General features: G+C 44.4%; 1 non-coding gene across 1 annotated transcript; it reads right to left on the bottom strand.

Moving 5' to 3' along the window:
- Positions 1-12,606: 12,606 nt before the first annotated feature.
- Positions 12,607-12,714, bottom strand: LOC130984339 (small nucleolar RNA R71). Its single transcript, XR_009088280.1, has one exon. It is a non-coding gene; the product is annotated as a small nucleolar RNA R71 (small nucleolar RNA).
- Between the last annotated feature and the right edge of the window lie 10,406 nt (positions 12,715-23,120).

The following is a 23,120-nucleotide window of genomic DNA, read 5'->3' as shown; positions in this document are numbered from 1 at the left end:
TGGATCGTCGTGCCCGGGAGTTATCCCTTGAGCATCTTCTCGGGTGAATGAAATAGTAGGTAATTCGGGCAGGGGACTGTCTTCTCGGACGTGATAGACTTCTTTGAGGTGTCTTTTTCGTGAGGATTTGGATATTCCTCCGCCTGCAAAACCTCCATTTATCATGTGAACATGTCTTTCAGGGGTTCGTGGGGTTTGTTCGGCCCGATCTTCGTTGTCCCCCCGCCTTCTCTTCCTGGTCTCTTCTCCTTTCTCTGCTATGTATCTGTCGAGTTTTCCCTCTCTGGCTAGCTTTTCTATAACATTTTTTAGGTCGTAGCAGTCGTTAGTAGAATGACCGTAGAGCTTGTGATATTCACAGTATTCGGACCGATCTCTCCCTGCTTTCTTATGTTTTAGTGGTCGGGGCGGTGGGATCTTTTCGGTGTGGCATACTTCTCTGTAGACGTCTACCAGGGAGACTCGGAGGGGGGTGTAGCTGTGGTACTTCCGTGGCTTGTCCGAGTTGGGTTCTTCTTTCTTTTTCTGATCCCGATCTCGGAGTGGGTAGGTTGATTCCTTCCTAGAAGAGTCTCTTAGCTGTGAGGTTTCCTCCATGTTGATATATTTTTCTGCTCGCTCCTGCACCTCGTATAGGGAGGTCGGGTATCGTTTGGATAGGGATTGGCTAAACGGTCCCTCTTTTAGGCCGTTTGCTAGTCCCATGATGGCTGCTTCGGTGGGCAAGTGTTGTATGTCCAGGCAGGCTTTGTTGAATCGTTCCATGTATTTTCGGAGAGTTTCTTGGTCACCTTGTTTGATCCCGAGTAGACTGGGGGCATGTTTTGTCTTGTCCTTTTGAATAGAGAATCTTGTTAGGAATTTTTTGGTTAGGTCTTCGAAGCTGGTGATTGATCTTGGTGGCAGGTTGTTGAACCACTTCATGGCTGACTTGGTGAGAGTGGTGGGGAAGGCTTTGCACCGAGTCGCGTCGGAGGCGTCGACTAGGTACATTCTGCTTCTGAAGTTGCTGAGGTGATGACTTGGATCGGTGGTGCCGTCGTAGAGGTCCATATCGGGTGGTTTGAAGTTTCGCGGTACCTTCTCCTTCATGATCTCTTGCGTGAAGGGATCATGGTTGCCTTCGGTGGTGGTGCCGCGTTCCGTCCGGTCTTTCAGGTTGGCCTCTATTTTCCGCAGTTTTTCTTCTAATTCTCTGCGCTTTCGAGTCTCCCTTCTCAGATCTTGTTCAGTTTTTTTCTGTTTCTTTATGTCCTCTTCGAGTTGTTTTAGTCGGTCTTGTTGTGCCCGGACTGCTTCTAGAATTTCCGAGCTCTTCTCTCTTTCGGAATTTTGTGGATCTTTGTTTGGGGGTGATGTTTTTGGGCGATTCTGTTTGTTTCCTCCTGGAGTACGTGGTGATAGAGGGCTGTCCGGTCGTTCTCCGGTGTCAATTTCATCCTCCTGTTCAGAAGCAGCGCGCTCATCGTTGAGAGAGTTGTCCGCCATGGTAGAGGGATGACTTCCAGGTTCCCCGGCAATGGCGCCAATGTTCCGAGGGTTTGCCTGAAACGTGTAGCTCGGTCGTCTGGAAAGGCCCGAGGTGGGGGGTTCAGTGACCCGAGCTTGATATGCAGAATGGTTGGTGGTGGTACCTGCAATGACACTCCGATGCTTAAGTTAGCATGGGTCCAAGCAGATATGTGTAGATATGGAATGAATGCCATACCTGGGTGCTCCAGTGTATTTATAGTAGTTGGCAGTGATCTTCCCCGGATAAGATATTCTTATCTTATCTTATCTTTGGGAGTTTTATCTCTATCTTTGTGGAACCGCCTTTTCTAGGCCTTTTCGGCCTTTAGGTTTTGGGCTGCATTCCTTTTGATGGGCCTTCCTTGCTCTTTGTTCGAGGTCCGACCTTTAGGTGTGAGCTTTTAGGACAAGGTCGGACCTCTTACGAATTTGTCGAGTTGGAGGACCCCGGTCAGGGTATGAACACAATCCATACAAATAGACAGAGCTCCTAACCTTAATAGTGGAAGTTTAGTTGCTGATGGTTCAGAGAGAAAATAAGGATTCAGGTAAAATGTACTGAGTTCCAATCTAATGGCCTTAAAAGTTAACTAATGGAATCCCTTTTTATAAATAATCCTAATTAATTTTGGAAAAATCTATTTTCTAAAATTAAGTAATATCTTTTCCTAATTTAAAAATCAAATTTGAATTTAAATCAAAATTAATTATAATAATCATCAAGTCTTCAATTGATGGATGGGGACCACTTGATTCCTTCACTCTGCAGCCTCTGATCTGTGCTTTCTGGGCTGAAAACTGGGTCAAAAGTAGCCCAGAAATCACCCCCATCATTTTCTGCACGTGGCGCATGTCACGCGTACGCGTCAGTCACGCGTATGCGTTGATAGTCTTTTCCATGTGTCACGCGTACGCGTCAAGTACGCGCATGCATTCACCCATGTGCACGCGTTGCCATGGAAAGCTCTAAATCACGCGCACGCATTAGGTATGCGTACGTGTCATTCATCACTGGTTTTCTCCTTTAATTCTTGTGCTGCAGAAACTCCATCAAATCCAGCTGAATGCTACCTAAAATAAACAGAAATGCACAAGACTCAAAGTAGCATCCATAGTGGCTAAAAGATAATTAATTCTTGATTAAACTCAACAATTTAAGTGCAAATTCACTAGGAAAAGATAAGAAAGATGCTCATGCATCACTTTTCCACTTCCAGTCATAGGCATGTTGATAGACACAGGATGCAAGTTACAAGTTCCTATCCTTTACAGATGTCCATTTGGAATACAACTAAATTCTGATGCACCATTCTGACGAAGAAAGGACTGCTCTCTTCACTTTGAAGGGAACATATACTATTACATAGGGCTTGTTGTTTATCCTAAAGAATATTGGCGCTACCTACCAAAGGCCCATGACCAAGGAATTTAAGAACCTAGCCGCATTGAAGGTGAAAATTTACATAAATGACATGTTGGCTAAAGCAAGGGATGAAAACCTCATCAACAACTTATAGAAAATTTTTAGGCAATTGTTCATACCCTGGGTCGAGTTACCCGACCCGGGATGATTGGCGATAAAAGCGACCGACCTCCTTAGGTCCGACTAGCCGACCTCTTCTCAAAGAGCTCGGCCAAATCGACAGGAGAGCCCAGTAAAGGGCCCAAACAGAGGAACACGACCCAAATCCTAGGGTAACCTAAGCCTATAGAGATAAAGGCGGTTCCATTGAAGATACGCTGACCTCAACTCAAAGATAAAGATAAGATAAGATAACTAACTTATCTTATCCAAAAGGTCACATCTCATCATTATAAATACGCTGGAGCACCCAGGTATAACTCATACTCTGATTCTACATAAAACCTGCTTAATACCCTTGCTAACTTAAGCATCGGAGTCCCTTGCAGGTACCCCCACCCTTCGGTAACAGAGGATCAGCAGCACCATCAGTCCAACAAGTCGGATGTACCAGCTCCGACTGTCATCCACCTGCCGGACACACCAGCTACGAGCAGTACGGAAGATCTCGTCCGAGATCGACCTCCAGTTTCAGGTAACCCTCGGAACATTGGCGCCGTTACCGAGGACCTGGAAGTCATCCCATCACCATGGTGGACGACCATGACAACGACCACGATTCAGGTCTGGAAGATAGAACACCACACAAGAACGCGGATGTCACACTGCAAGATACCCCAGAAACCAACAAGGACAAAGACTCACCAAATTCGGGGGAAATAGAAGCGCTCCTATATCGCCTAAAACAACTTGAAAAAGAAACCCAACAACAACGAGAAATCGGAAAAGATCTACAAAGAGAGGTGCGGCGACGTCAAGAATTGGAAGAAAATCTACAACAATTGGAAGCCGATCTTAAATTAAAAGCCCCTCGGGCCAATCTCAAAGAAAATTCACGCAAAGAGCAAGACCCGTTCACCAGGGAAATCATGAAAACTAAAATTCCAAAAGACTTCAAACTCCCGGATATGACCCTGTATGATGGCACCACGCTCCCAGCTTACTAGGGATCAAACAAGGAGATCGGGAGAGCCTCCGCAACTACGTGGAGAGATTCAACAAAACGTGCATGTACATACAAAGTTTACCAATAGAGGCCGCCATCATGGGACTCATCAACGGCCTACAAGAGGGACCTTTTAGCCAGTCTATATAAAAAAAGTACCCGACCTCCTTAGACGAAGTACAAGAACGAGCAGAAAAATATATCAACATGGAAGAAAACGCTCGGTTAGGAGAGACCTCAAAATCGGGGGCCTCCTACCGAGACAAAGACAAGGAATCCAAGAGAAAAGAGGATCGACAAGGGGAGAAAATAAAAAAATACCACAATTACACTCCTCTCAGGGCATCCCTGGTCGAGATATACAAAGAAGTCTGCCATACAGAAAAAATCCCCCCAGCATGGCCACTCAAAGGCAAAAGGGGAGGAGGAAACCGGAAGGAATATTGTGAATACCATCGAGTCCGAGGACACTCCACAAACGAATGCTTCGACTTAAAAAATATCATAGAAAAATTGGTGAGAGAAGGAAAATTAGATCGATTTCTGGCCACCCGAGATGATGATCAAAGAAAGAGATGAAGGGATGAAGATACCGAACGAACCGAATGATCACCTCGGACACCAGAGAGACATGTCCACATGATAAATAGCGGATTCGCAGGAGGTGGGATCTCCAAATCATCTCGCAAAAGATATCTCAAAGAAGTATATCATGTCGAGGGAAAGGAGGAAGCACTCAACATCCCGGCAATAACATTCACTAAAGAGGACGCCTCCAGCATCATCTCAGGACACGACGATCCCATGGTCATCACCATCATATTGGCAAACGCCAATCTACACCGCACCTTAATAGACTAAGGGAGTTCTGCCGACATCTTATTCAAAACAGCCTTCGATAAACTCGGCTTAGAAGAAAAAGAACTTAAAGCATATCCAAACAGTCTGTTTGGACTAGGAGATACCCCGGTTCAACCACTGGGATACATACCACTACATACAACCTTCGGAAAAGGGAACCAATCCAGGACCCTCAAAATAGACTACATCATGGTCGATGTAAGTTCAGCTTACAATACTCTCATAGGTCAGACAACACTCAACCAACTTGGCGCAATAGTCTCGACCCCACATCTATGTATGAAATTCCCCACTATGAAAGGGATAGCCACGATAAAAGCAGATCAAAAGATGGCACATCACTGTTATAACGAAAGCCTAAACCTCATAGGCGGAGGAGAAGAGTTCCACATAATCGAGCTGGGCAGAGTCCAACGACGAGAAGAGCTTCGTCCACATCCAGAAGGTGAGATAGAGAAGATTTAGATCGGGGATACTTCGGAAAAAACAACTAATATCGGCACAATCCTAAGAGAAGATTCAAAAGAATTACTAATACAATTCTTACGAGATAATGTTGATCTCTTCACGTGGAAAGCCGCAGACATGCTAGGAATAGACCCTAAGCTAATGAGTCATAAGTTGGCGGTCTACCCAGGAGCTCGGCCGGTACAGCAGAGACAAAGAAAACTTGGGCCAGAGCGATCCCAGGCTATGGAAGAACAAGTACAAGCACTACTGGAAGCAGGATTCATAAGAGAAGTCAAATACCCACTATGGCTAGCCAACGTCGTCTTGATGAAAAAATCAAATGGGAAGTGGCGAATGTGCACCGATTACACCGATCTCAACAAAGCTTGTCCAAAAGATCCATACCCACTCCCAAGTATTGACGCTCTGGTGGATGCTTCCTCCGGATATAGATATCTCTTGTTTATGGACGCATACTCGGGGTACAACCAAATCCCCATGTATCCACCAGATCAAGAAAAGACCTCGTTCTGAACACCGAAAGCAAACTACTGCTACATTGTGATGCCTTTCGGTCTCAAGAACGCAGGAGCTACTTATCAAAGGATAATGAATAAAGTCTTCTCGGATCACATCGGAAAGGTTATGGAAGTCTACGTGGACGACATGCTAATAAAAACACAAAGCGAAGAGACATTATTGTCCGAGCTGGCCCAAGTGTTCGACACCATAAGAAAGCATGACATGCGACTCAATCACGCGAAATGCACCTTTGCAGTAGAAGTGGGCAAATTCTTAGGTTTCATGCTCACACAAAGAGGAATTGAAGCAAATCCAGACAAATGTCAGGCCATACTCAACATGAAGAGCCCAATCTGTGTCAAAGAAGTACAGCAACTCAACGGGAGATTGGCCGCCCTATCCCGATTCTTAGCAGGAGCTGCAATAAGATCTCTCCCCTTCTATGCTACTTTAAGAAAGGGAAAACAGTTCGAATGGACAACAGAATGTGAGCAAGCCTTCCAAGACTTTAAGAAGTTCTTAGGACAGCTACCTATCCTATCTCGACCACAAGAAGGAGAACCACTCATATTATATCTCGCATTAGGAAGCCGGGCAATAGCCTCAGCACTAGTCAGAGAAGACGAGAATGGACAACAACCCGTCTACTTCATTAGCAAAGCACTACAGGGATCCGAGCTGAACTACCAGAAAATAGAAAAATTCGCCTATACTCTCATTTTAACATCATGACGACTCCGCCCTTACTTCCAAGCTCACACCATTAAGGTTCGAACTAACCAGCCCTTAAAAGGAATATTGCAGAAAACAGATTTAACAGGCAGAATTCTACAATGGGCAGTCGAGCTGTTAGAGTTCGACCTCCAATATGAAGCTCGGACGGCCATCAAATCACAGTATCTGGCCGACTTTATCGCAGAATTCACAGATGCCCTGGAAACCCTAACAGAATGGAATCTCTATGTGGACGGTTCTTCAAATAAAACTGGAAGCGGCACAGGCGTAATAATAGAAAGCAACCAAGGAACCCAAGTTGAGCTCTCCCTCAAGTTCGGGTTCCCGGCCTCAAATAACCAGGCGGAATATGAAGCATTGTTAGCTGATTTGAAGCTGGCTGAAGAGGTGGGAGCTCAAAAACTCAACATTTACAGCGATTCAAAAGTGGTCACATCACAAATAATAGGGAGCTACCAAGCCAAAGATCCCACCATGAAAAACTATTTGGATAAGACCAAGGAACAGCTCGGACAAATCGGGGAATATAAGATCTGCCACATACCCCACAAATAAAATGCCCGAGCTGACGCACTCTCGAAACTAGCCAGCACCAAACCAGGGGGAAACAATAGAAGCTTTATCCAGGAAATGTTACAGAACCCGTCAATCTTGGAAGAAGAAAAAGTCATAGCCATAGTAAACCAGGACCAAGGATGGATGACCCCCATAATCAACTACCCCAAAACAGGAATACTCCCCACAGAAGAAAAGGAGGCAAAGAGGCTAAAAAGGGAGGCACAGTACTACACCATCATAAACAACATCCTGTACAAAAGAGGGATCTCAGTACCATTATTAAAATGCGTGCCGACCTCCCACACAAAGGAAGTGTTAGAAGAAGTACACGGCGGCATTTGTGGCAATCATCTCAGAGCACGGGCCCTCACCAAAAAAGTACTCCGTGCAGGATTCTATTGGCCAACATTACAAAAAGAAGCCACAGAATTTGTAAAGACATGTCCACCATGTCAGAAACATGCCAACTTTCACATCGCCCCGCCAAATGGGGACTCGATCTTCTCGGCCCCTTTCCCCAGGGATCAGGACAAGTTAAATTTCTCATAGTATGGGTAGATTACTTTACAAAGTGGATCGAGGCAGAACCCCTAGCCAACGCCACCGCCCAAAGAAGCCGGAAATTCCTATATAGAAACATTGTCACAAGGTTCGGAGTTCCATATTCAATAACCACAGACAATGGCACTCAATTCACAGATGCAGGCTTCAGAAAACTAGTAGCCGACTTGAATATAAAGCACCAGTACACCTCCGTCGAACATCCACATGCAAATGGATAGGCCAAAGCCGCCAACAAAGTCATATTGGCCGGGTTAAAACGGAGATTACAAGATGCAAAGGGAGCCTGGGCAGAAGAGCTTCCACAGGTCCTATGGGCATATTAAACGACACCACATTCCACCACAAAGGAATCCCCCTTCTGGTTAGCATACGGAATAAAGGCAATGATTCCAGTAGAGATTGAGGAAAGATCGCCTAGAGTAGTTCATTACAATGAGGGAGCAAACTCCCAACTTCAGAGGGAAGAGCTCGACCTACTACCTGAAATCCAAGAAAGAGCTCGGATCAGGGAGGAAGCTCTAAAGCGCCAAATGGCTTCCATATATAATCAAAAGGTAGTACCGAGAAGTTTTGCAGAGAATGATCTTATCCTAATCCAAAATGATATTGGAACAACTCGACCAGGAGAAGGAAAGCTGACAGCAAACTGGAAAGGACCCTACGGAGTTATAGAAGTACTTGGGAAGGGCTACTAAAGACTGTCCGAACTCGATGGATGAGAGCTTCCCAGATCATGGCACGCCTGCAACCTAAGAAGGTACTACGGTTAGAAAAAGGTAAAGGATCTCATTATTGGATGCACTCTTTTTCCTGAAAAGGTTTTTTAATGAGGCACCAGGTTGAGACCTAGACACTATCCGACTTAAAAGGATGAAAAAAAATTCCCACATATATATATTCGCACTTTTCTTTGAATAAAATTTATTTAGATATTCTACAAGATTTCAAGACGCATTAATTTGAAGTATTCATCGTCCGATTATAAAGCAACTGATGAGCGGATAATTTATACGCTTTTTGGCATTGTTTTTAGGTAGTTTTTAGTAAGTTCAAGCTACTTTTAGGGATGTTTTCCTTAGTTTTTATGTTAAATTCACATTTCTGGACTTTACTATGAGTTTGTGTGTTTTTCTGTGATTTCAGGTAAATTCTGACTGAAATTGAGGGATTTGAGCAAAACTCTGAAAAAGGCTGACAAAAGGACTGCTGATGCTGTTGGATTCTGACCTCCCTGCACTCGAAATGGATTTTCTGGAGCTACAGAAATCCAATTGGCGCGCTCTCAACGGCGTTGGAAAGTAGACATCCAGGGCTTTCCAGCAATATATAATAGTCCATACTTTATTCGAAGAATGACGACGTAACTTGGCGTTGAACGCCAAGTACATGCTACTGTCTGGAGTTAAACGCCAGAAAAACGTCATGATCCGGAGTTGAACGCCCAAAACACGTCATAACTCGAAGTTCAACTCCAAGAGAAGCCTCAGCTCGTGGATAGATCATGCTCAGCCCAAGCACACACCAAGTGGGCCCCGGAAGTGGATTTATGCATCAATTACTTACTCATGTAAACCCTAGTAGCTAGTCTAGTATATATAGGACATTTATCTATTGTATTAGACATCTTTTGACAGTTTAATCTCTTTGAATATTCGGTCACTTGATCATGGAGAGGGCTGGCCATTCGGCCATGCCTGAACCTCTTCTACTTATGTATTTTCAACGGTGGAGTTTCTGCACACCATAGATTAAGGGTGTGGAGCTCTGCTGTACCTCAAGTATTAATGAAATTCTATTTTCTTTTATTCAAATCTCTCTTATTCTTATTCCAAGATATTCATTCGTACCCAAGAACATGATGAATGTGATGAGTCAGATAACCCTCATTATCATTCTCACTTATGAATGCGCATGATTGACAACCACTTCCGTTCTACATGCAACAGAGCTTGAATGTGTATCTCTTAGATTCCCCAACAGAATCTTCGTGGTATAAGCTAGATAGATGGCGGCATTTATGAGGATCTGGAAAGTCTCACCTTGTCTGTGGTATTCCGAGTAGGATCCTGGGAATCCGGAAAGTCTAACCTTGTCTGTGGTATTCCGAGTAGGATTCCGGTAATGAATGACTGTGACGTGCTTCAAACTTGCAAGTGCTGGGCGTTAGTGACAGACGCAAAAGAATCAAGGGATTCTATTCCGGTAGGCGTGGGAACCAACTAGTGATTAGCCGTACTGTGACAGAGTGCGTGAGCATTAGTTTTCACTGCGAGGATGGGATGTAGCCATCAACCATGGGTGATGCCTCCAGATGATTAGCTGTGCGAGTGACAGCCGCATAGGATATTTTCCCGAGAGGATTGAAAGTAGCCACCGCTGATGGTGAACCACTATACAAAGCTTGCCATGGAAAGGAGTAAGAAGGATTGAGTAGAAGCAGTAGGAGAGCAGGCGTCCTTGAACTCCACAGCATCTCCATCCGCTTATCTGAAATTCCCACCAATGAATCTGCATAAGTATTCTATCCCTTTTATTATTCCTTTTTATTTATTATTTATTCCAATAATCACAATTACCCTTTAATCTGTCTAACTGAGATTTACAAGGTGACCATAGCTTGCTTCATACCAACAATCTCTGTGGGATCGACCCTTACTCGCGTAAGGTTTATTACTTGGACGACCCAGTACACTTGCTGGTTAGTTGAACGGAGTTGTGAATTCAACCAGTGCCATAAATAAGCTTTCATTCAAAATCCAAAGAACATATAATGATGATCACAATTTCGTCCACCAAGTTTTTGGCGCCGTTGCCGGGGATTGTTCGAGTATGGACAACTGACGGTTCATCTTGTTGCTCAGATTAGGTAATTTTCTTTTCAAAAATCTTTTTCAAAATTTTTCTTTTTATTTTTCGTTTTCCAAACTATATTTTCGAAAAAAAATTAATAAAAATACAAAAAAATCACAAAATCATAAAAACCAAAAATAGTTTGTGTTTCTTGTTTGAATCTTGAGTCAATTTTTAAGTTTGGTGTCAATTGCATGCTTTTAAAAATTTTTCTTGCATTTTTTCGAAAATCCCATGCATTCATAGTGTTCTTCATGATCTTCAAGTTGTTCTTGATAAGTCCTCTTGTTTGATCTTGATGTTTTCTTGATTTGTGTTGTTTGTTGTTTTTCATATGCATTTTTCGTTTGTTAGAGTCCATACATTAAAGATTTCTAAGTTTGGTGTCTTGCATGTTTTCTTTGCATCAAAAATTTTTTCAAAATTGTGTTCTTGATGTTCATCATGATCTTCAAAGTGTTCTTGGTGTTCATCTTGACATTCATAGTGTTCTTGCATGCATCTTGTGTCTTGATCCAAAATTTTCATGTTTTGGGTCATTTTTGTGTTTTTCTTTAAAAATTTAAAAATCAAAAATATCTTTTCCTTATTTCCCTCCAAAATTTCGAAATTTTGGGTTGACTTGGTCAAAAATTTTCAAAATTAGTTGTTTCTAACAAGTCAAGTCAAAATTTCAAATTTTAAAAATCTTATCTTTTCAAAATATTTTTTCAAAAATCATATCTTTTTCATTTTTTCTATTTTTCGAAAATTTCAAAAACATTTTTCAAATTATTTTCAAAATCTTTTCCTTATCTGTACATCATATTTTCGAAAATTAGCTAACAATTAATGTGATTGGTTCAAAAATTTGAAGTTTGTTACTTTCTTGTTAAGAAAGGTTCAATCTTTAAGTTCTAGAATCTTATCTTGTAGTTTCTTGTTAGTTAAGTAATTTTAAAAATTAAATCTTTTTCAAAATATCTTTTTCTTAAAAATCTTTTTATCTTTTTATCTTATCTTTTTCAAAGACTTTATCTTTTTTCAAAATTTGATTTCAAAGTATCTTATCTAACTTCTTATCCTCTTATCTTTTTAAATTTGATTTCAAATCTTTTCAATCAACTAACTAACTTTTTGTTTGTTTCTTATCTTTTTCAAAACCACCTAACTACTTTTCCCTCTCTAATTTTCGAAAATATCTCTCTCTTTTTCAAAAATTCTTTTTAATTAATTAATTGTTTTAAATTTTAATTTCAATTATATTTTATTTTGAATTTTCGAAAATTACTAACCTCTTTTTCAAAATTATTTTCGAAATTTCTCTTCTCTTTTCTTCTTCTATTTAATTATTTAATTACTAACACTTCTCTTCACCTCTCTTCATCCAAAAATCCGAACCCTCTTCTTCATTCTTCTACTCCCTTCTTTTTCTACTAACATAAAGGAATCTCTATACTGTGACATAGAGGATTTCTCTTTCTTTTCTTGTTTTCTTCTCTTTCATATGAGCAGGAACAAGGATAAAGGCACTCTTGTTGAAATAGATCCAGAACCTGAAAGGACCCTGAAGAGAAAATTAAGAGAAGCTAAATTACAACAATCCAGAAGAAACCTTCTAGAAATTTTCGAACAAGAGAAAGACATGGCAGCCGCAAATAATAATGATAATAATGCAAGGAGAATGCTTGGTGACTTCACAAAGCCAACGTCCAAGTTTGATGGAAGAAGCATCTCCATTCCTGCCATTGGAGCCAATAAATTTGAGCTTAAGCCTCAACTAGTTGCTTTAATGCAACAAAACTGCAAATTTTATGGACTTCCATCTGAAGATCCTTATCAGTTCTTAACTGAGTTCTTGCAGATCTGTGAGACTGTAAAGACAAATGGAGTTGATCCTGAAGTCTACAGACTCATGCTTTTCCTTTTTGCTGTAAGAGACAGAGCTAGAATATGGTTGGATTCACAACCCAAGGATAGCCTGGACTCATGGGATAAGCTGGTCACTGCCTTCTTGGATAAATTCTTTCCTCCTCAAAAGCTGAGCAAGCTAAGAGTGGATGTTCAAACCTTCAAACAAAAAGATGGTGAATCCCTCTATGAAGCTTGGGAAAGATACAAGCAGTTGACCAAAAGATGTCCCTCTGACATGTTTTCAGAATGGACCCTGTTCCGAGGGTTACCTGAAACGTGTAGCTCGATCGTCTGGCAAGACCCGAGGTAGGGGTTCCGTGACCCGAGCTTGGTGTGCTGAGCGGCTGGGGGTTGTACCTGCAATGACACTCCGATGCTTAAGTTAGCATGGGTCCAAGCAGATATTGAGTAGAATTAGAGTATGAGTTATACCTGGGTGCTCCAGTGTATTTATAGTGGTTGGTCGTGATCTTCCCTGGATAAGATATTCTTATCTTATCTTATCTTTGGGAGTCTTATCTCTATCTTTTGTGGAACCGCCTTTCCTAGGCCTTTTTCGGCCTTTAGGTTTTGGGCTTCGTTCCTTTTGATGGGCCTTCTTCTTTATTTATCCGAGGTCCGACCTTAGGCGTGGGCCTTTGGGACGAGGTCGGACCTTCTGCGAACTTCCCGAGTTTGGAGAGCTCGGTCAGGGTATGAACAGTGCCCCTGTCCGAGTTCGTCCTTTTGAGAGGTCGAGCTCGGGCATAGTCGTCTTTTCAAAATTTGAAAATGGCCGTTTCAGCATTTATTGCTTTTTACCGTTTCTCCTCGATTTCCGTTCGGGCTCTGTGAAGGTATTATTTATTTGCCCCTTTCCTCATTTTCTTTGTTTATTCTGTTCCCTTTCCCTTTTTCTGGGTTTTTCGCCACCTCTCTTTCGAGCATCTTCCTTCTTTCTCTCTGTTCTTCTTTTCCGATTCTTTCTGTGCGTTGTTTTTCGGGGTTTCCTCTGCGCCGCTGTTTTCGTTCTTCTTGCATCGGAGCTCGTCGTCTTCTTCCTTTCTTCCAGGTTTGTTTCTCGTCTTTACTTTCGCTGTGCACATATGCTTTTGTTTCTTTTTCTTCTATGCTGGGGTTGCCCCGAAAAGAGGCGCCGCCATTGTTTTGGTTGTTTGTATGTGGGGGGGGCTCTTTTCTCTTGGTACTTTGTTTTCGGGTTACTGCATTTTTTCTTCTAAAAGAACTTTTGTTTTCTTGCTTCTGCTGAATGGGTTTTTTGCTGTCTGCCTATTATGTAATTTTTGGCTTGCTGTTGTATTCTTCTTTGTAGGCAAGATTTTTTATGTCTCGAAAGGTGTTTCAAGCAATGTCGACCAAGATTCCGAGTGGTCTTGGTTGGGTAGATCCTGTTCCTCTAAGGGTCCCTTCTGTTGTAGATTCTGAGTATCTAGTTAGGTTCCGTAGGGAGTGTAGTATTTGTGAGAACAGGGAGTCTGAGCGGGATTATGAGCTAGTAGCCCCGGAGTCCGAGGAGAGAGTGTGCTTCCCGCCTTTAGAAAGTTCCGAGAAGCTATTCTTTTATGCTTACGATTGTTTTTCTCTAAGCTGGGTGTACGACTTCCTTTTACCGACTTGGAGTCCGAGGTCCTTTGGTCTTGTAACCTTGCCCCTACGCAACTCCATCCAAATTCTTGGGCGTTTTTAAAGCTGTTTCAACTTTTGTGTCAGTTTTTGGGCGTCTCCCCTTCTGTTTCTCTTTTTTCCTATCTGTTCGTGTTGACGAAGCCGGGGTCGGGTGCTGGGAAGGTGTCCTGGGTCTCTTTTAGGGCTAACCAGGGAAAGAAGTTTTGTACCTTGTATGATGAGTCGTTTCATGATTTCAAGAACTACTATTTCAAGGTCCGGGCTGCGGGAGATGTCCGACCTTTCTTTCTAGATGAGAGTGGGGAGCCTTCTTTTCCTCTTTGTTGGCAGGAGAATGTAGTGTCGGTTAAGTATACTTTTGAGAGTCTAGATGAGGTGGAGCAGGCTTTTGTGGGTGTGTTGAGCAGTTTATGGGGTCGGGCACCTCACTTGGATACGAAGAAAATGTTGGGAGATCCAAGCCTTCTCCGTTCCGAGTTAGGTAGTTCCCGACCTCTTTGAGATTTCATCTTAGTATTTTGGCTTCGTTTTGGAGGTTTTTCTGTTGTGATAATCCCTTTCTTTTGTTTCTGCAGAGATGTCTTCTCAGGCTGATTCCATGAAGTTCCTTCGTCGGTCGAAGAAGTCTGCGGCTGCTCGGAATATCGAGGCTGAGGCTTCTGCCGATCTTCTCCGCAGAAGACTACCGTGGGTGTTCAGACTCGGTCGAAGACCATTCCGACTCCTCAGTTCCGAGCTATAACTCAAGATCCTCCGACCTCCGGACCCGGTCACCTTTCCCCGTCTTCGACCTCGGGTCCTCCCCCCAAGAAACAGAAGACCTCTCAAGAGCTTGCCGGTTTCAATGATAAGGATTTTGACGCTCTTGGTTGGATTGAGCAGCACATTCTCCCCCAGACCTTTATTTCTACTGATGATGCGTCTATGGAGCATCACTTTCAGTATATGGCGCGGAGCTGTGTTCGGATGGCTAGTCTTCATGCCGCTATTGCTCGGGAGTTCAAGAAAGCTCCCCTTGGGGCGACCAGCTCCCGACTTGAGAAGGCACGGTCCGAGCTTGATAAGATTAGTCAACTAAAGGCTGCCAGGATTACTGAGCTGGAGGCCTCTTTGGAGGAAGAGAAAACTAGGGCCACCGCGGCTGTGGCGGCGGCAAAGACATCTGAGGAGATGGCGAGGGTGGCGACGGAGAACTATACTAAGCTGTATGCCGAGCTTGTGGAGACGAAGGAGAAGTTGCAGTCTGCTCGGGATGATTTTTACGAGCTGGAAGATAATGTGGCCAAGGGTATGGATGCTATGTTTGTGAATTTGAGGGATCAGGTCCGGGTTCTTGCTCCCGACCTGGATCTGAGCTTATTCAGTACGGAAAACATTGTTGTGGAGGGAAAGATTATTCCTGCTCCTGCCGAGGATGAGGTTCCGGTGTCCGACCACAAGGCTCCGGTGTCCGACCCCGAGGTTCCGGTTGTGAACCCGACTTCACCTTTGGCTGAGGATAGATCTGGTGTGGAGGTTTCAAGCCGGGATGATGGTGCTGTCGATGCAGTCCCGATTTCGATGTTCCCTCCGCAGCCTTCTGTTGATGCGGAGACCGGAAAGGACCTTGATCCTCTGTGATCTTTTTAGTGGTTTGCCCGGCCTGTGGGCTTTTTGTTGGATGGCTTTTGTGAACACTTTTGGACACCTTTTGCTTTTATTTAGCCACTTGTGGTGACTTTATTATGCGGTGTTTGTGTTTTGACCTTTGGTTTCTGCCTTCGTGCTTTTTAGTTATTTTTCGGATAACAACTTTTTAGCTAGCGTTTTGACTTTATGTTTCCGCTTTCGTGCTTTTTAGTTGTTTTTCGGATAACAACTTTTTAGCTAGCGTTTTGACTTTATGTTTCCGCTTCCGTGCTTTTTAGTTGTTTTTCGGATAACAACTTTTTAGCTAGCGTTTTTTATGTCTCCGCTTTCGTGCTTTTTAGTTGTTTTTCGGATAACAACTTTTTAGCTAGCGTTTTGACTTTATGTCTCCGCTTTCGTGCTTTTAGTTGTTTTCGATAACAACTTTTTAGCTAGCGTTTTGACTTTATGTCTCCGCTTTCGTGCTTTTTAGTTGTTTTTCGGATAACAACTTTTTAGCTAGCGTTTTGACTTTATGTCTCCGCTTTCGTGCTTTTTAGTTGTTTTTCGGATAACAACTTTTTAGCTAGCGTTTTGACTTTATGTCTCCGCTTTCGTGCTTTTTAGTTGTTTTTCGGATAACAACTTTTTAGCTAGCGTTTTGACTTTATGTCTCCGCTTTCGTGCTTTTTAGTTGTTTTCGGATAACAACTTTTAGCTAGCGTTTTGAAACTTCTTTCGATTTCGTTCTTTTCGCTTTGTACTTTTTAGTTGCTTTTTGTAAAGCAACTTTTTAGTAAGCGTTTTTCGAAATCCTGGTTCTTGCCGTTTTAAGGCTTCTTTCTCTGGCCGAGCTTTTTCTCGGACATCGGGTGCTCGAGTACCTCCTTTTTGTTAGGTCCGACTTTGTCGTTGGTCGGTTCTTTTGAGTTATTTCTGTAATCTCTTTTTATTTGGCTTTTTGAGCCATTTTAGAGTTACTTTATAACTTTTCCCTTTGTTGGGTCCGACTACGTCGTTTGGTCGGCCTTTTTAAGTTATTTTTGTAACCTCTTTTTTATTTGGCTTTTCGAGCCATTTCAGAGTTACTTTATAACTTCTCACATTAATTTGAACCTCGTCGCTTTATCTTTGCCGACCTTGTATGGTCTCTTGGCAAATGATTTTTTGCGTTTTTCGGATTCGGGCTCTTTCTCGGACCTCGGGGAGGAGGTCGAGTTCTTCCCTTTGTGCCTGTGGGTTGCCTCTTTCGTTGTAGAAGATGACTCTGGGCGACCCTTCATCTATTTCGATAGGAATCATTGCCTCCATCCCGTAAGCTAGCCGGAATGGGGATTCTCCCGTTGTAGAGTGCGGGGTTGTCCGATATGCCCATAGTACCTGGGGGAGTTCGTCGGCCCACGCCCCTTTGGCCTCTTGGAGTCTTCGCTTTAACCCGGCCAAGATGACTTTATTTGCAGCCTCTGCTTGTCCATTGGCTTGTGGGTGCTCGACCGATGTGAATTGCTGTTTGATTTTTAGTTCGGCCACCAAGTTCTGAAAACTTGTGTCCGTGAACTGTGTTCCATTGTCTGTTGTGATGGAGTAGGGGACTCCGAACCTCGTGACGATGTTTTTGTATAGGAATTTACGGCTTTTCTGAGCCGTAATAGTGGCTAAGGGTTCGGCTTCGATCCACTTTGTGAAGTAGTCGACCCCTACTATGAGGTATTTGACTTGCCCCGGTCCTTGTGGAAACGGGCCGAGTAGGTCGAGTCCCCATTTTGCGAAGGGCCATGGCGCAGTGATGCTGATAAGGTCTTCGGGCGGTGCCTTGTAAAAATTGGCGTGTTTTTGGCAGGGGGGCATATTTTCACAAACTCTGTCGCGTCTCTTTGTAAGGTCGGCCAGTAGAACCCGGCCCTGACTACTTTCTTGGATAGTGCCCGAGCTCCGAGATGGTTCCCACACATGCCTTCGTGGACTTCTTCGAGGACGCCCTTTGTTTCTGAGGTCGGAACGCACCTAAGGAGGGGGTTTGAGAATCCTCTTCTGTATAATACGTCGTGAATTAGCGTATAATTCTGGGCGTCCTTTGTAAGCCTTTTAGCTTCTTTTCTTTCTATGGGGAGAGTCCCTGACTTCAGGTAGTTGAGTATGGGGGTCATCCATCCTTGCTGTTGGTTGGATATATTTAACGTTTCTTCCTCTCTTAGCACGGAGGGAGATTGTAGGGTTTCTTGGAGAAGACTTCTGTTGTTGCCTCCGGGCTTGGTGCTAGCGAGCTTCGAGAGGGAGTCTGCCCGGGCATTTTGTTCCCGAGGTATGTGCTGGATTTGTATTTCCGGGAAGTGTCGTAATTGTGCCTGTGTTTGGTCCAGGTATTTTTTCATAGTAGGGTCTTTGGCCTGGTAACTTCCATTTACTTGTGATGTGACGACCTGGGAGTCGCTGAAGATCGTGATTCTCTGGGCTCCGACCTCTTCGGCTAGCTTTAGTCCTGCTAGTAGGGCCTCGTATTCGGCTTGGTTGTTTGAAGCCTGGAACTCGAATTTTAAGGATAGCTCTATCCGTGTTCCTTGGTCGCTTTCGAGTATAACACCGGCTCCGCTTCCTGTTTTGTTTGAGGACCCGTCGACATACAGATTCCACGAGAGTGGGGTTCCCGGGGTCTCAGTATATTCTGCGATGAAGTCGGCTAGATATTGAGATTTTATGGCAGTCCGGGCTTCATAGTGGAGGTCGAACTCGGACAGTTCCACCGCCCATTGTAGGATTCGTCCTGCCATGTCTGTTTTTTGTAGGATGTGTCTCATGGGTTGGTTCATCCGGACTTTGATGGTGTGGGCTTGAAAGTAGGGACGGAGCCTCCGAGCCGTGAATACTAGGGCGTAGGCGAATTTCTCTATTTTCTGATAGTTTAATTCGGCCCCTTGTAGTGCCTTGCTTACGAAGTATATGGGGTGTTGTCCTTGGTCATTTTCTCGTATTAATGCTGAAGCAACTGCCCGATGTCCGACCGAGAGGTATAATACGAGCTCTTCCCCTTTTAAAGGTCGGGTTAGGATTGGTGGCTGCCCGAGGAATTCCTTGAATTCTTGGAAGGCTTTTTCGCACTCCGGGGTCCATGAGAAGGGTTTCCCTTTCTTTAGGAGTGAGTAGAGAGGTAGTGATTTTATCGCTGATCCTGCCAAGAATCTTGATAGGGCGGCTAGCCTTCCATTTAGTTGTTGTACTTCTTTGACACACGTCGGGCTCTTCATTTTGAGTATCGCTTGGCATTTGTCCGGGTTTGCTTCGATGCCTCTTTGAGTCAGCATGAAGCCTAAGAACTTTCCGGCTTCTGCGGCGAAGGTGCACTTGGTCGGGTTAAGTCTCATGTTGTGTTTCCTGAGGGTGCCGAAGACACTTGTGAGGTCGGGAACCAAGTTTCTGTCTTCTTGTGTCTTTACCAGCATATCGTCGACGTACACTTCTAGCTGTAGCCCGATGTGCTCTGAGAATACTTTGTTCATTAGCCTCTGGTAGGTTGCCCCGGCGTTCTTCAGCCCGAAGGGCATTACTACGTAGCAGTAGTTTGCCCTTGGGGTTATGAACGAGGTCTTTTCTTGGTCGGGTCCGTACATTGGGATTTGATTGTATCCCGAGTATGCATCCATGAAGGAGAGATATCTGTAGCCTGAGGCTGCGTCGACTAAGGCGTCGATGTTTGGTAGTGGATATGGGTCTTTGGGGCAGGCTTTGTTGAGATCCGTGTAATCGACGCACATCCTCCATTTTCCGTTGGGCTTTTTTACCAGGACCACGTTTGCGAGACATAGGGGATATTTTACTTCCCTAATGAATCCTGCATCTAGCAGTGCTTGTACCTGTTCTTCTATTGCCTGCATGCGCTCGGGTCCGAGCTTCCGGCGTCTCTGTTGGACGGGTCTGGATCCCGGGTATACTGATAGCTTATGGCACATCAGGTCGGGACTTATGCCTGGCATGTCGGAGGCCTTCCAGGCGAAGAGGTCGGAATTCTCCTTAAGAGGGTTATGAGTTCCTCCTTTAGGCCTGCTTCGAGGTTTGCTCCAATGTTTGTTACTTTTTCAGGTGTGTTCCCGATTTGGATCCTTTCGGTTTCTCCCTCTGGTTGTGGCCGAAGGTCTTCTCGGGTTTGAACTCGCCCGAGTTCTATTGTGTTGACTTCTTTCCCTTTTAGGCTTAGACTTTCGTTGTAGCATCGCCGTGCTAATTTTTGGTCGCCTTTTAGGGTGGCGATTCCCTTTGCGGTAGGGAACTTCATACAGAGGTGTGGGGTTGAGACCACAGCTGCCAGTCTGTTTAGGGTTGGTCGCCCAATGAGGGCATTGTATGCTGAGGTAACGTCGACTATAATGTAGTCGATGCTTAACGTTTTAGATTGCTCGCCTCTTCCGAAGGTAGTGTGTAGCGAGATGTATCCTAAGGGGTGGATCGGGGTGTCCCCTAGCCCAAATAGGTCGGAGGGATAGGCCTTTAGCTCTTTTTCTTCAAGTCCGAGCTTGTCGAAGGCCGCTTTGAACAGGATATCTGCTGAGCTTCCTTGGTCAATCAGGGTTCGATGTAAGTTGGCGTTTGCTAGGATAATGGTGATCACCATAGGATCGTCGTGGCCGGGTATTATCCCCTGAGCATCTTCTTGGGTAAATGAGATGGTTGGCAGCTCGGGCAGGGGATTGTCTTCTCGGACATGATAGATCTCTTTGAGGTGTCTTTTTCGCGAGGATCTGGATGTTCCTCCGCCTGCAAAACCTCCGTTTATCATGTGTATGTGCCTTTCAGGGGTTTGCAGGGTCTGTTCGGCCCGATCCTCGTTATCTCCCCTCCTTCTCTTTTTGGTCTCTTCTCCTTTTTCCGCTATGTATCTGTCAAGTTTTCCTTCTCTGGCTAGCTTTTCTATAACATTCTTCAGGTCGTGGCAGTCATTAGTAGAATGACCGTAGAGCTTGTGGTATTCACAGTATTCGGACCGATCTCTCCCCGCTCTCTTGTGTTTTAAAGGTCGGGGCGGTGGGATTTTTTCGGTGTGGCATACTTCTCTGTAGACGTCTACCAGGGAAACTCGGAGGGGAGTGTAGCTATGGTACTTCCGTGGTTTGTCCGAGTTGGACTCTTCTTTCTTTTTCTGTTCTCGATCTCGGTCTCGGAGTGGGTAGGTTGATTCCTTCCTAGAAGAGTCTCTTAGCTGGGAGGTTTCCTCCATGTTGATATATTTTTCTGCCCGCTCTTGCACCTCGTATAAGGAGGTCGGGTATCGTTTGGATAGGGATTGGCTAAATGGTCCTTCTTTTAGGCCGTTTGCTAGTCCCATGATGGCTGCTTCAGTGGGCAAGTGTTGTATGTCCAGGCAGGCTTTGTTGAATCGCTCCATGTATTCTCGGAGAGTTTCTTGGTTACCCTGTTTGATCCCGAGTAAACTGGGGGCATGTTTTGCCTTGTCCTTTTGAATAGAGAACCTTGTTAGGAATTTCTTGGTTAGGTCCTCGAAGCTGGAGATTGATCATGGTGGCAGGTTGTCGAACCACTTCATGGCCGACTTGGTGAGAGTGGTGGGGAAGGCTTTGCACCGAATCGCGTCGGAGGCGTCGACCAGGTACATTCTGCTTCGGAAGTTGCTGAGGTGGTGACTTGGGTCGGTGGTGCCGTCGTAGAGATCCATATCAGGTGGTTTGAAGTTTCGCGGTACCTTCTCCTTCATGATCTCTTGCGTGAAGGGATCATGGTTGTTTTCGGGGGTGGTGCCGCGTTTCGTCCGGTCTTTCAACTCGGCCTCTATCTTCCGCAGCTTTTCTTCTAACTCTCTGCGCTTGCGAGCTTCCCTTCTCAAATCTTGTTCAGTTTCTTTCTGCTTTTTTATGTCCTCTTCGAGTTGTTTCAGTCGGTTTTGCTGTGCCCGTACTGCTTCTAGAATTTCTGAGCTCTCTTCTTTTTCGGGATTTTGTGGAAGTGATGTCTTTGGGCGATTCTGTTTGTTTCCTCCTGGAGTGCGTGGTGATAGAGGGCTGTCCGGTCGTTCTCCGGTGTCAATTTCCTCTTCTTGTTCTGATGTAGCGTGGTTATTGTTGGGAGGGTCGTCCGCCATGGTAAAGGGATGACTTCCAGGGTCCCCGGCAACGGCGCCAATGTTCCGAGGGTTACCTGAAACGTGTAGCTCGGTCGTCTGGCAAGACCCGAGGTAGGGGTTCCGTGACCCGAGCTTGGTGTGCTGAGCGGCTGGGGGTTGTACCTGCAATGACACTCCGATGCTTAAGTTAGCATGGGTCCAAGCAGATATTGAGTAGAATTAGAGTATGAGTTATACCTGGGTGCTCCAGTGTATTTATAGTGGTTGGTCGTGATCTTCCCTGGATAAGATATTCTTATCTTATCTTATCTTTGGGAGTCTTATCTCTATCTTTTGTGGAACCGCCTTTCCTAGGCCTTTTTCGGCCTTTAGGTTTTGGGCTTCGTTCCTTTTGATGGGCCTTCTTCTTTATTTGTCCGAGGTCCGACCTTAGGCGTGGGCCTTTGGGACGAGGTCGGACCTTCTGCGAACTTCCCGAGTTTGGAGAGCTCGGTCAGGGTATGAACAGACCCTATTAGATATATTCTATTATGGTCTCTCTGAATTTTCGAAAATGTCATTGGACCATTCTGCAGGTGGATCCATTCACCTGAAGAAAACGCCTGAAGAGGCTCAAGAGCTCATTGACATGGTTGCAAATAACCAGTTCATGTACACTTCTGAGAGGAATTCCGTGAACAATGGGATACCTCAGAAGAAAGGAGTTCTTGAAATTGATGATCTGAATGCCATATTGGCTCAGAACAAAGTGTTGACTCAACAGGTCAACATAATCTCTCAAAATCTGAATGGATTGCAACATGCATCCAATAGTACTAGAGAGGCAGCTTCTGAAGAAGCTTATGATCCTGAGAACCCTGCCATGGCAGAGGTTAATTACATGGGTGAACCTTATGGAAACACCTACAACTCATCATGGAGAAATCATCCAAATTTCTCCTGGAAGGATCAACAAAAGCCTCAACAAGGCTTTAACAATGGTGGACGCAATAGGCTGAACAATAGTAAGCCATATCCATCATCTTCTCAGCAACAGACAGAGAACTCTGAACAAAACAATTCTAATTTAGCCAATATAGTCTCTGATCTATCAAAGGCCACTTTCAGTTTCATGAATGAAACCAGATCCTCCATTAGAAATTTGGAAGCACAAGTGGGCCAGCTGAGTAAGAAAGTTATTGAAACTCCTCCCAGTGTTATCCCAAGCAATACAGAAGAAAATCCAAAAGGAGAGTGCAAGGCCATTGACATAGTCAATATGGCCGAATGCACAAGGGAGGAGGAGGACGAAAATCCTAGTGAGGAAGACCTCCTGGGACGTTCCTCAAGCAAGAAGGAGTTTCCTA

This window comes from Arachis stenosperma, chromosome 5 (assembly GCF_014773155.1).
Source record: "Arachis stenosperma cultivar V10309 chromosome 5, arast.V10309.gnm1.PFL2, whole genome shotgun sequence".
NCBI lineage: Eukaryota > Viridiplantae > Streptophyta > Magnoliopsida > Fabales > Fabaceae > Arachis > Arachis stenosperma.
The sequence above is the reverse complement of the archived record's forward strand: the minus strand, read 5'-3'. Positions and strand labels throughout refer to the sequence as shown.